The sequence below is a fragment of the Lissotriton helveticus genome, chromosome 2_1, assembly GCF_964261635.1.
Source record: "Lissotriton helveticus chromosome 2_1, aLisHel1.1, whole genome shotgun sequence".
NCBI lineage: Eukaryota > Metazoa > Chordata > Amphibia > Caudata > Salamandridae > Lissotriton > Lissotriton helveticus.
In genome coordinates, this window is record NC_136059.1 from 128,094,763 (window position 1) to 128,105,566 (window position 10,804).

A 10,804-nucleotide genomic window follows, 5' to 3' on the forward strand; every position below is an offset into this window, starting at 1 on the left:
AGATATGGGCAGAGTGTGTCCGTTCAGAGTGGCAGGGTGCTTAGAAGACAATAGTGTGCAGTCGCCACAGTACCAATCAGCTCATATTGACAATCATGGAGGGAAGTATCCTGTAGTCCTTTGTGGGGCTGTGGGACGATGAAGTTCGAGGCGTTTTACCATGGTCCATGTAGATAGGTGTGTTGGAGACCAGAATATGACCAGCTCACTAAGAGGTGAATGGGCTGAAGGTGGAAACCCTCCTGAGGAAGACCAGTCAGATCTCCTAGTGGCCCATGATGGAAATATCAGGGGAGGTTATGATGGTGAGCTAATGGGACCACTAATGATGGAGGAATTCCTCCTGTAGGTGTATATGTCTACAAGTTCCTTAAACAGTTCTTGCAGGAGTTCTTTCAACATAAAATACATTTTTGCAATGTACTTTTCTTTCAGAACATGTGTTGCAAATACATTTCTCCTGCTGCTGTAGATTTCTAATACAAACAAACATTTAGCAGAGATTTACTGTTGAGAAACCTCACAAAGTTGCAAAGGGAATAAACCTTTCTACATCCTTTCTGCTCACCTTCTATTGGATTACTCACCTCTGCCTGCTACTCTCTTCTGTGAGCTGAATAGGGATCTCCCACACTCAGTGAGTGATGGTGTCAGGTCTCAGCTCTGCCTGCTGCTATCTTCTGTAAGCTCAGGAGGGATCTCTCACACTCAGTGAGTGATGCTGGAGCACTAGAGATCTCTGTAGATATAGAACCTGCAATGCAGATTAGGGGGAAGGTCTGGCAGGGAAAACTGTTCCCACAGAATCAAAGCCATCGATCACCTGCAACGCGCCAGCAGACAGTGAGGTATCTTGGCAAATATTTGTGAATAGAATTGTTGGTTTTAATAAGTTTTGGTCTGTCATGTGCAACTCAGACCTAACTGTGGGAGTAAGAGGCGATTCAAATATGAACAAATCCAAAATGGGTCTCACACATTGAATTAAGCATTGCAGAGTCCTGTATGTGCATTAAATCTTATTTGACCACCACAATAAACTTGCACTCTCTAAACGAAGCACTCAATGCTGCCGATGCAGGTACCCAGGCTTATTCAGTAAAGATGTCACTGAAAGTTCAGGGGCCCAGGACAAGCATAAACATCTGAATGTAAATGTACAGGAATTTATATAGCGCAAATCACCAAGCGGTTTCTAAGCGCTTGCTTAGGGAACCCGTCCTGGTATTCCCCTGTGAGATAACCCCGGCAGGGTATCCGCAAGGTGAAAGCCAGGCATCCCGCCGCGAGGGGCCGTTGTGGAGATTAAGCAAGCTATTGCCCAGAGTCGCAGAGTGTGAACCCGTGAATCAAGTAGGCACCGGAGCGAGAATTGTCGAGTCCATGGACATTTTAGGACTCAAGACCCCGCCGAGCCGGGAATTGAACCCTGGTCCCGGGCTAACCTCTGCTTCCAGGTCTGCCTCCTCTAACCAGTGAGCCACACTTCTCCACTCTTCTGAAAGACTGGAAGTGACATTGTAAGTTAGAATATGTTTAAGCATGATTATGAATTGTGACATTACAGCTCTAAAACATACTCTGATTTGTCTAACACCATTAATATGTATTGCTTTTCATACAAGGAACAAACATTTTATTATTATGAGGAACTCCAGCGGAGGTTCACATAACAAATAACAAGAATCTTAACAAAAGAAAACACCTATTATTATTATTATTATTATTAATATTTAGCACAGGTGACGGCCGGTGGGACCATGTTTTTTGGTGCCCCCAATGACCACCTCTGCCACGGATTCCCTCACGACCACCCTTTAACAGTGTCCCTTGAGTCTCCATGACCACTATCTCTTGCATGCGTTTAATTTGTTTCATTGCCCCACTCATACGGTGTAGGGTATCGGAGCCCTTTACATCACAAACATATTACACAGAGACAGTTTATCATGTGTGGCTAAGTCAGGGTCAGTAGGGTATAGGAAATGTTGCATAAGACAGAGGACTAGAAGGTGTAGGAGTCACATGCCACCCATACTGGTAGGAAGTATAGTTTAATGGTGCTTGGACTGGAGAAGCACAAACTAAGCTTTTGAAACTTATCTTGATGGTTGGCCGTTCTCTTTACTAATAAGAATGTATTTCTACCAAAAAGGACCCTTTTTTTATAGCATTTGAATAATGAAAGACTGGAGAAAGAAATCATAACTCTCTCACCTATTCCATGCAGTACTTTGATGACAATGAATAGCTCCCTGTTCAATATTAGCACTTTAATCTATAAACTGCAAGGATTAAAAGGATTTCTCTGACAAAAGCAGTTACCCACTTTGGGACATGCATGGTACACATGATTTTTCAGCAGGCAATATTAATCCTCTGTGCTACCTGAGGACGAGTCAAAGTTGCCACCAGCAGCGGTATGTCCATTAGGGTGCTTGGGCGTTGCCCTACTAATTAGTTTGAGGCATGTGTCGAGTTTCAAGCATGTGTGCCGTTGCTGCCACCACTCTCTCAGTCTCACTCACTCACTGGAGGCAGTCAGCTCAGAAGGGTGCGGGGTAGCTGCAGCAGGACAGAGATCAGTGCAAGTGCAGAATGTATCAGGTGGCCGGTGGAGCACACATCAAGAGTGTGCATGTTATGTTTAGGGCTTAAAAATGTAGCAATCAGCCCGAACATGCGCACTTGGCTGCTCATTAGAAGAGCGGGGATTGTTCCATGCCGCTCTTCTAATAAGCAGCCTAGTGCGCATGTTCGGGCTGGTCGCAAAAATCTTTAAGCCCTAAACAGAACATGCACACTACTGCTCAAGCCAATCTTGACGCTGCTGCTGGAGCAGCGTCTGGATTGGCTAAAACGCAGGCAGTACGTGCCAGCCAGCCAGGATCGATCGTGAGGTGCTATCTGAGACGTGAGACTATACAGCAGATGGCTGGATGTTTGAGGAAACCCAGTGATGTATGGGTCTGGACTCCAGGATAAAGTGGGGGGTTTATAATGTGGGTTTTGGATAGGGGAAACCTGACAACTAGGTTTGAGTGTACCACATGTGAGCCGCCTGGAGCACACAACTGTAGTGTGTGCGTCACTACTTCTTTATTGGCAGCCTGCAACGTGAATGTCAGATGAATGTCCAACCTGCCCACTTACTCTGAGTGAGTATGTATTATTTTGTTTGTGTGTGTGTATCATGGCAAGAGCAGAGCTGCCGACTTTTGTGCTTCCAAAGTCATCAGGTCTGCTCTGTACCTATCGCCGCCATTACTACAGTGCACACGTCGGACTCTTACACACGTCACCCCCTCCAAAGTCAGCAGCTCAGCTGTGCTTGCTCTGGCCAGCATTACAGCCATGATCCCAGGATCAATAAAACACAGTGGTTCAGCACACCATACAATATACAATAACAACAACAGTATTGATCAAATTAATGATGTCAGTAGGCCATAGAGTTTTCTTTTCTTGCTTTATTCCCAAAAATCTTCACATACAAGTAGCCAACGCGTTTCGTCCGAAGACTTCTTCAGGGCTACAACAAACAGATATACAAAATATACATATTATACAAAACTATATTACAATTAAAAACAGAATGTTTCATAGATCATAAGTACAAAGGCATAATATGCCTGCTACACAGTTTATAAACAAGATTGGCCTACTGACAGAATTCATGATTCATGTTCTCTTACAGAAGGAAATAGCCACACAGTCTATATTGAGGGAGGACATGGAAAATAATAATAATAATATCCAAGATGATGATTTTTCACGGGATTTCATGTTGTAGTTAGGGATGAAACTCATGGTTAAGAAAACGAGGAAAAATAATTTTTTTAAACTAAGTCCGCAGTTTGGTCTTAACAAGAAATGAACACATGACCACGTCTTACCGAAGATTATCAATGAGTACTTCATGGATAAATCATTCCAAGGCTTTATCTCGAGGCATTTCTTCAAATATTAAATGGCAAGGATAGCCTATTGTAGAAAAGGATTGGATATAAGTTCTTTATACTTTATACATTTATTAGTGGGGCAGTTCTGGTTTGTTAAATCAAATAAGTCACATACCTTATTTTAAAAATGTATTAGTTAGTTCTCCTCAACAGGGTTTTTGTCGATTGGAAACGTTATTAGAATGGTGCATCCTATTCCAATGATATATGTAGTTACCCTGTTAGAAATATAATACATGAGCTGGTTCAGAGTTCAAGAAACCAACTATGTTCATGTATAGCATCCGGACAAAGTATAAAGGTTCAAATTAATTATTATTCAAACCCTTTTAAGTACAAACGAGGAGACTCTCTGATCTAGTCATACTCCTTAGCCAGAAAATACATATGCCATCAACAAAATATGTCAAATGTGCTGGCATAGATAATATGGGAAAATAAATAACTACCCTTATTTAAAATATAATAAAAGCATTGTAGTATATGGTGTGAGCTAGTTTTACAATATCCAGAACGCAAGTAGGTTCACACATGGCATGTAATCAATGGTATATGAAACCATATTACCGGTGTTACAGCGTTTTTAAGTATATAAAAGAGAGCCCTCTAACATAGCAAATAAGCAATAGTATATGAAAACATATTATCGTTATTGCAGCATTTTAAAGTACATGAAAAGGAGTCCTCTAATTAAGTCACAGTCTTAAATTAAACAAAACGTATCGCCAATGTGCTTAAAAAGCCATTCAAGCTAGCAGAATGTGCTGACATGACAGATAAGGGGAAGGAAATATCCTGCCTTGTTTGAAATGTGGTCAGAACCGAAAGTCCATAAAGATTAAAAGACCCCCGTTCCAACAAAAGTTTAGCAATCCCCCAGAGTATTTACTTACTTGAGTGATTGCGGCATTCACGTCTTTCCTTGGTCACGGCCTTGAATTAGTGGTACGAGTATTGACCGGGAACGACACGTTTAAATAGCCCGCAAATCAATCTCAGCTGCTTACAATTAGACTCAAGGGTGCAACGAACTATGTTAATGCTGCGACGATCTTAGAATGGATAGAGATTACCTAGATATTATTAAGTTTAAGCCATATTCTACGACATCTTAACGTTTTACTGTGGTGTAAATAAATTCCATGTATGCTGATTTAAAAACTGTGTATTAATTTGAGTTTACAAAAGAATTTTTTTCAAAATATTTTCAAAGTTAGATGAACAGTACAATACTTTAGTGAGGCTGAAACTATGATAATCTCAATTTATAAACCCGTAATAGAGACTTAATGTTAGCGTAGTGTTTTAAATCTTAAATTATCACGTAATAAAATAAAGCGAGGTTCCGATTTCCGGCGCCATGTTGGAACGGGGAATACAAAGCAAAGATTACCTTGGTTCGTATTGTTAGTATTTTTAACAGGGTGACTAAAATTAATGTTAGTGTCTATAAACCCAATAATGTTTAATGTTGCATGAGTCGAAACTCTTCAAGAGTTCCTGCTTTCCTTGTTCCATCTAATAAGACGATGGTAAAATGTTCAATACAGTTTCGGGGCACCATGTTGGAACAGGCAATATATAGCCTAATCGTTATTTCACACAGTATAACGTAAAGGTGGTCTATGTATATGAAATCATTGATATTTGATATTAAAAGACCCTGCTATCGATATTATATATTACAAAAAGAATTCTCATTATTAATAAAAACATTTTTTATGTAAAGACTATCGTCCCTCATTTTATTATTATATGATCATTTGCATAATGTAGTTCTTAATGATTATACTATTTTAAGGCTAGTCACTTCAGATGATTTTCTACCCTTTGATAAACTACATCATTAATGAGTAGTTTACAAACGATTTTAGTCAGTGGAAAGTAGATCCTCATTTTACCAAACAGGTCAATCATTTCGAATAGCATTTATGGGAGAATAAGTTTCTTTTTAAGGGCCAACATTATCAAAGGAAATGATATAATTCACATTATTAATGTTAAGTCCCTTAGAAATGCTGCGAAGCCGACAAATCCACGCAGCTTCCCTCTGTCTGAGCATTTTGGTTCTGTCACCACCTCTTATTGGTGGTCTTACATGATCAATGCCAAAAAAATGGATATTTGATTGGTCCGGATGATTTTCATGAATGTGTACAGACACTGGATATTTATCATCTCCTTTTTTTATGGCTCTCACATGCTCCTGAATACGGATTTTCAAGTTTCTGATACTACTACCCACATATATTTTGCCACATGCACAGACAATGATGTATACAGTATGTGTAGTATTGCAGTTAATAAATGAATTCATGGAAAATTTGTTTTCAGTGTTATGTTTGAATTTAGACTTTCTGTGTATTCCAAATTCACACATGTTACAGTTTCCACACGTAAAGAAACCATTAGGTTTCTCAAAGAGCCATGCTGTTCCACTTTTTTTCTTTTCAGTTTGGATATAGCTTGGAGAAAGCATGCTTTTAATAGTTTTACCCCTCCGGTACACCACCTTGGGTTTGACAGTGATGGTCCCTAAGGGAAGCTTCGCTGATTGTAAAAGATGCCAGTTGCGTCTAAGGATGTTATATACATGATGACTTTGTGCATTGTATTGGGTGATGAAAGCTACATTTTCTGTTTGGGACGTGATCTTATTCTTTGGTTTGGAAACCAAAGTGCTTTGCCTGTCCACTTTGAGTATTTTTTGTTCCGCTCTTCTTATATTTTCTTTGTAATAGCCTCTTTTAACAAAGTTGGTCTTTATTTGAGTTACATTTTCTTTAAATGATTCATCTAGGCTGCAATTGCGCCTTGCTCGCATTATTTCCCCATAGGGGATGGCATTGATAGTGCTGGAAGGATGTGCACTTTCAGCATGCAATATACTATTGCATGACGTTGGTTTTTGTACATAGTGCTGTGTATCTTTTTGTCTTTGTGAAACAACTTAATATCTAGGAACTCTATGCTCTCAATAGAGTATGACATTGTTAGTTTCACATTAAATCTGTTGTCATTCAAATAATATTGAAACACAACCAAATTTTCTGCAGTTCCATTCCAGATTAACAGGATATCGTCTATGTACCAGGCATGGAAAATTATGTTGTCCATCCATTGTGTGGCCCCGGGTCCCCAGGCATGCTCCGTCTCATACAGACCCATGAAAAGGTTTGCATAAGATGGAGCAAACCTGGATCCCATTGCCGTTCCACGTTTTTGCAAGAACCAGGAGCCATTGTGCAAAAACACATTCATAGTTTGCACCATGTATAAAAATATCCAATAGCATCGCAGAGTGGTCTAGATGAGAGGCACTTCTTTTATACAGAAAGTGTTTCAGAGCCCTTATACCGCAATCAGTGTGAATACAAGTATAAAGACTTTCTATGTCCATAGTGACGAACAATAGTTCAGGATCAGATGGCTCAACACACATTTTATCGTGCAGAGGAGTTCATGGGCCATGAACCCTGCTGCAGAATACATCACACAATAAAATGTTGAGCTATCAATGCCGAGACTCGAACAACCTAGTTCACCTGAAAGAAACCAGCCAGGTTTGAGTTAGTATCAAGCCCTACCGCCGTCATTGGCTCAACATCCTGTGAGCTGGCCGTAAGGCACGGAGATTACGATTTTAATTATATTAAGTGATTAAGTGATTAAAAAGTATTTTTAAAAGTATTTTCGTACTTCAATGTTTGATCATGGACTTTGCGAAATCCACAAGCCAGGAAGTAAAGCAGCAAGCTGCTGCAGCTCTTAATATGTTCGGTTCGGTTCACGTTTCCACCATATAAACGTTAACGGTCTTTGAAGTGCAGAGTGACTGTTCACTTCCAAGAGTGTTAATGTTTATATAGCGGAAACTCAGACTAGCGCAGAGTTGCAGACATTCGTAAATGTTTCTGATGCTAGGCCCTGTCATTTCGAGTGCTAAAGAAATTAACTTTCCCTCAGCAATACTATTTTATTTATTTATTTATTTATTTCAAAGGTTTTATATAGCGCTACTAGACCCAAGAGTATCGGAGCACTTTACAGTGAAGGTAAAACATAATAATAGAAAATAAGAATTAATAATGTGCAGCGAAATTCCAAGGGATGTAGCAATGCATTTAGAAGAGCAATGAGAGCAAAGAAAACAAATATAAAAATTAAAGGGGAAGATGGAGTTTCAAAGATCAGAGAAAGAAGGGGGTGCCGTGGAAGGGAGGGAGAGTGAAAGGGGGGAGAGGGTGAGGGGAAGAGTAAAGAGTGAGCAAGTTCAGGACCAAATGCACTAGGTACACCAATATTTGTTGAGAAGAAGTAGGTTGAGTTCCTTTTTGAAGAAAGGGTAAGAGGGGTAGCAGCGAATATCTTTGGGGAGCGAGTTCCAAATTGTAGGAGCGTTACCAGAAAATGCCTTGGATTGGGTCTTTTTACATTTGAGTCTAGGAGGGATTAGGACAAGGGAATTTGTGCTCCTCAAGGACCTGGAGCACCCTGCTTTCTGTAGTTTGACTGCAAGGTAAGAGAGAGTGTTTTGGTGAAGAGCTTTATGAGTGATGCAGGCAATCTTGTAAGTGGATCTTCCTTCTATTGGGAGCCAGTGGAGATTTTTGAGGACGTGGGATATGTGGTCTAATCTTTTACAGTCAGAGATAAGTCTAGCGGCTAGATTGAGAACAGATTTAATCGGTGCAAGATGGACTTTAGGAGTGCCAGCAAGTGTGGCGTTGCCATAGTCAATCCTGGAAAGGACAAGCGATTGGACAATGGTTCTAAAGTCATCAGCTGGAATGAAAGGTTTGATTTTTTTGAGGTGGAAAAGGGTGAAGGGAGCACCTTTAGCTTCATTTTTAATGTGGGGGATGAGGGTATTTATTTATTTATGCAACTTGTAGAGCGCAAACAATTGCCTGAGGGCGTCTCGGCGCTGTGGATGAAGCAGAATGAAGGGGGGTGTGGTTCTGAAATTCTGGACCCTACCATTGTCCCGGTATCGAGGTCCAATATCCGTGTCCCGAAACATCAACGTACAATGACGAATTTGGTGTCGACGAACTGATAATGATTAGGACATCATTCCTATGCATTTGCGTCATGATCGAGGCATGCTAACACCCCTGAATCGTAGTTTCCGTTCCGACCCCCCAGACTCCATTTTGTAAACGGTATCCATCTTGTGTCTTGCCCTCATGATAAGTCAATTAAAGGTCGAGCTTGATCTAAAAGGACACGTCCACCTTCCCTGACTTCCCCCTGACCTGTCCCAACTGACTCCCTTGCCTCCAGCCAAACCTGTTTAGGCAGCTCCTCGCCCAGTGGCCAAACACGATAGCATCAATGCACAACATACCACAAACCATTCACCACATACAGATCATGTTTTCTACACACATACACACCTGTCCATGCTCCCTGTTTATGGCCAGTTTTATGACTAGGAGGTGACTTCTTTTATTGGGGCTTCACCGATATCTGATAGGAATTCCGGGCCTGGCTAGGTAATCTATCACGAATTGGACATCTAAAATACGGGCTTGCCTACATGACTTCGCTCTTTTGTATTATTGTAGAAATATGTATATAGCCATATCATAAACTCAAGAATTCTTGCTTGCAGCTATTATTTTTGTATATAAGGAGAAGGCTGGTTCTGTAAAAACGAACAGTCTCCTGAGAACACATGACCCGTGCTTGTCGTGCTTCTAGGACACCTGTTACTTGGTAGCTATCAATAAAACTTGATCTCTGACTGTGACTAGAAGACTCCGTGTTTCTGTGGTCCGAAACAAGGGGAACTCAGAGGTCTTCGGGTGTTATCCCCTGACACCACCGGGTTCTTAAAAACCCGGCACCTCAGTTGGCGCCCAACTCGGGGCGGTTTCAAGCGGCGACGGTCCAAGCCAGATGTTCGTGAGGAGCTTTGTGTGAAAATTCCGGAGGACGGCCAGCCACTTCAGTGACCCCTGTATGTCGACGTGGTTCCAAAGGTCTTTGCTGCGAGGTTTCCCGCGTCCCGACGGCTACGAAGGACTGCTGCCCTGACTATCGCCTTGTTTTGGACCCAGTGATCCTTGGTAGAGCGAAACGATAGACGAGTCTTCTAGCGACGTCACCGATCTTCAAATACTTCAGTTAAGTATAAGTGGAGCGTCTCCCAGTCCTTAGTTTGTCCTTAGTTTTTGGTATCCTTGAGATACGCTTTGATTTGGTACTTGCAAGCCCCAAAGCCGAAGGACTTGTGTATTCACGAGAAATATCGTAACAGATAATCCTTTGAAGTTTGAAGCTAGACTAGTGAGCAAAGATGCCTGGTTTTAGCAGACTTGGAAACTTGTTTTGTCTTGGTTATAGTAAGGACTCCCGATTAGAGGATTCCTGTTCGGTTCCTCCGATTGGAACTCCAACATATGAGCTCTATGTAAAGCACGGCGTAGGTCCTATCACATATAATGAAGTGTGGATAAAATACACCGCAAGGATGGTGTTTTAAAATGGCCCCAATATGGTAGTTTCGACTCAGAAATATTAGATAACCTAGAGGTCAAATTATTCAAGAGAAAAGCCCGGCCGGCGATGTTTGACTCTTTCCGCTTATGGCGCAAAGAAGCCAAACAGAAAGAAATAAAATTAGCAAAAAAGAATAAAAGAGGTATGTCAATGGTGCAAGCTGCCGTTGCATACAGGGATAACGAGGAAGAGCAGGAAAATGAATAAAAACTTCGGAGCAAGAAACTAGCAGTAGATAAATGCTACCGGATGTTACCAAATAAGGGACAAGGTCAAGAGGAGAGATCCGAGAAAGATGCATTAATGTCCCACTTATTAAGCTCACCTCCACCGTA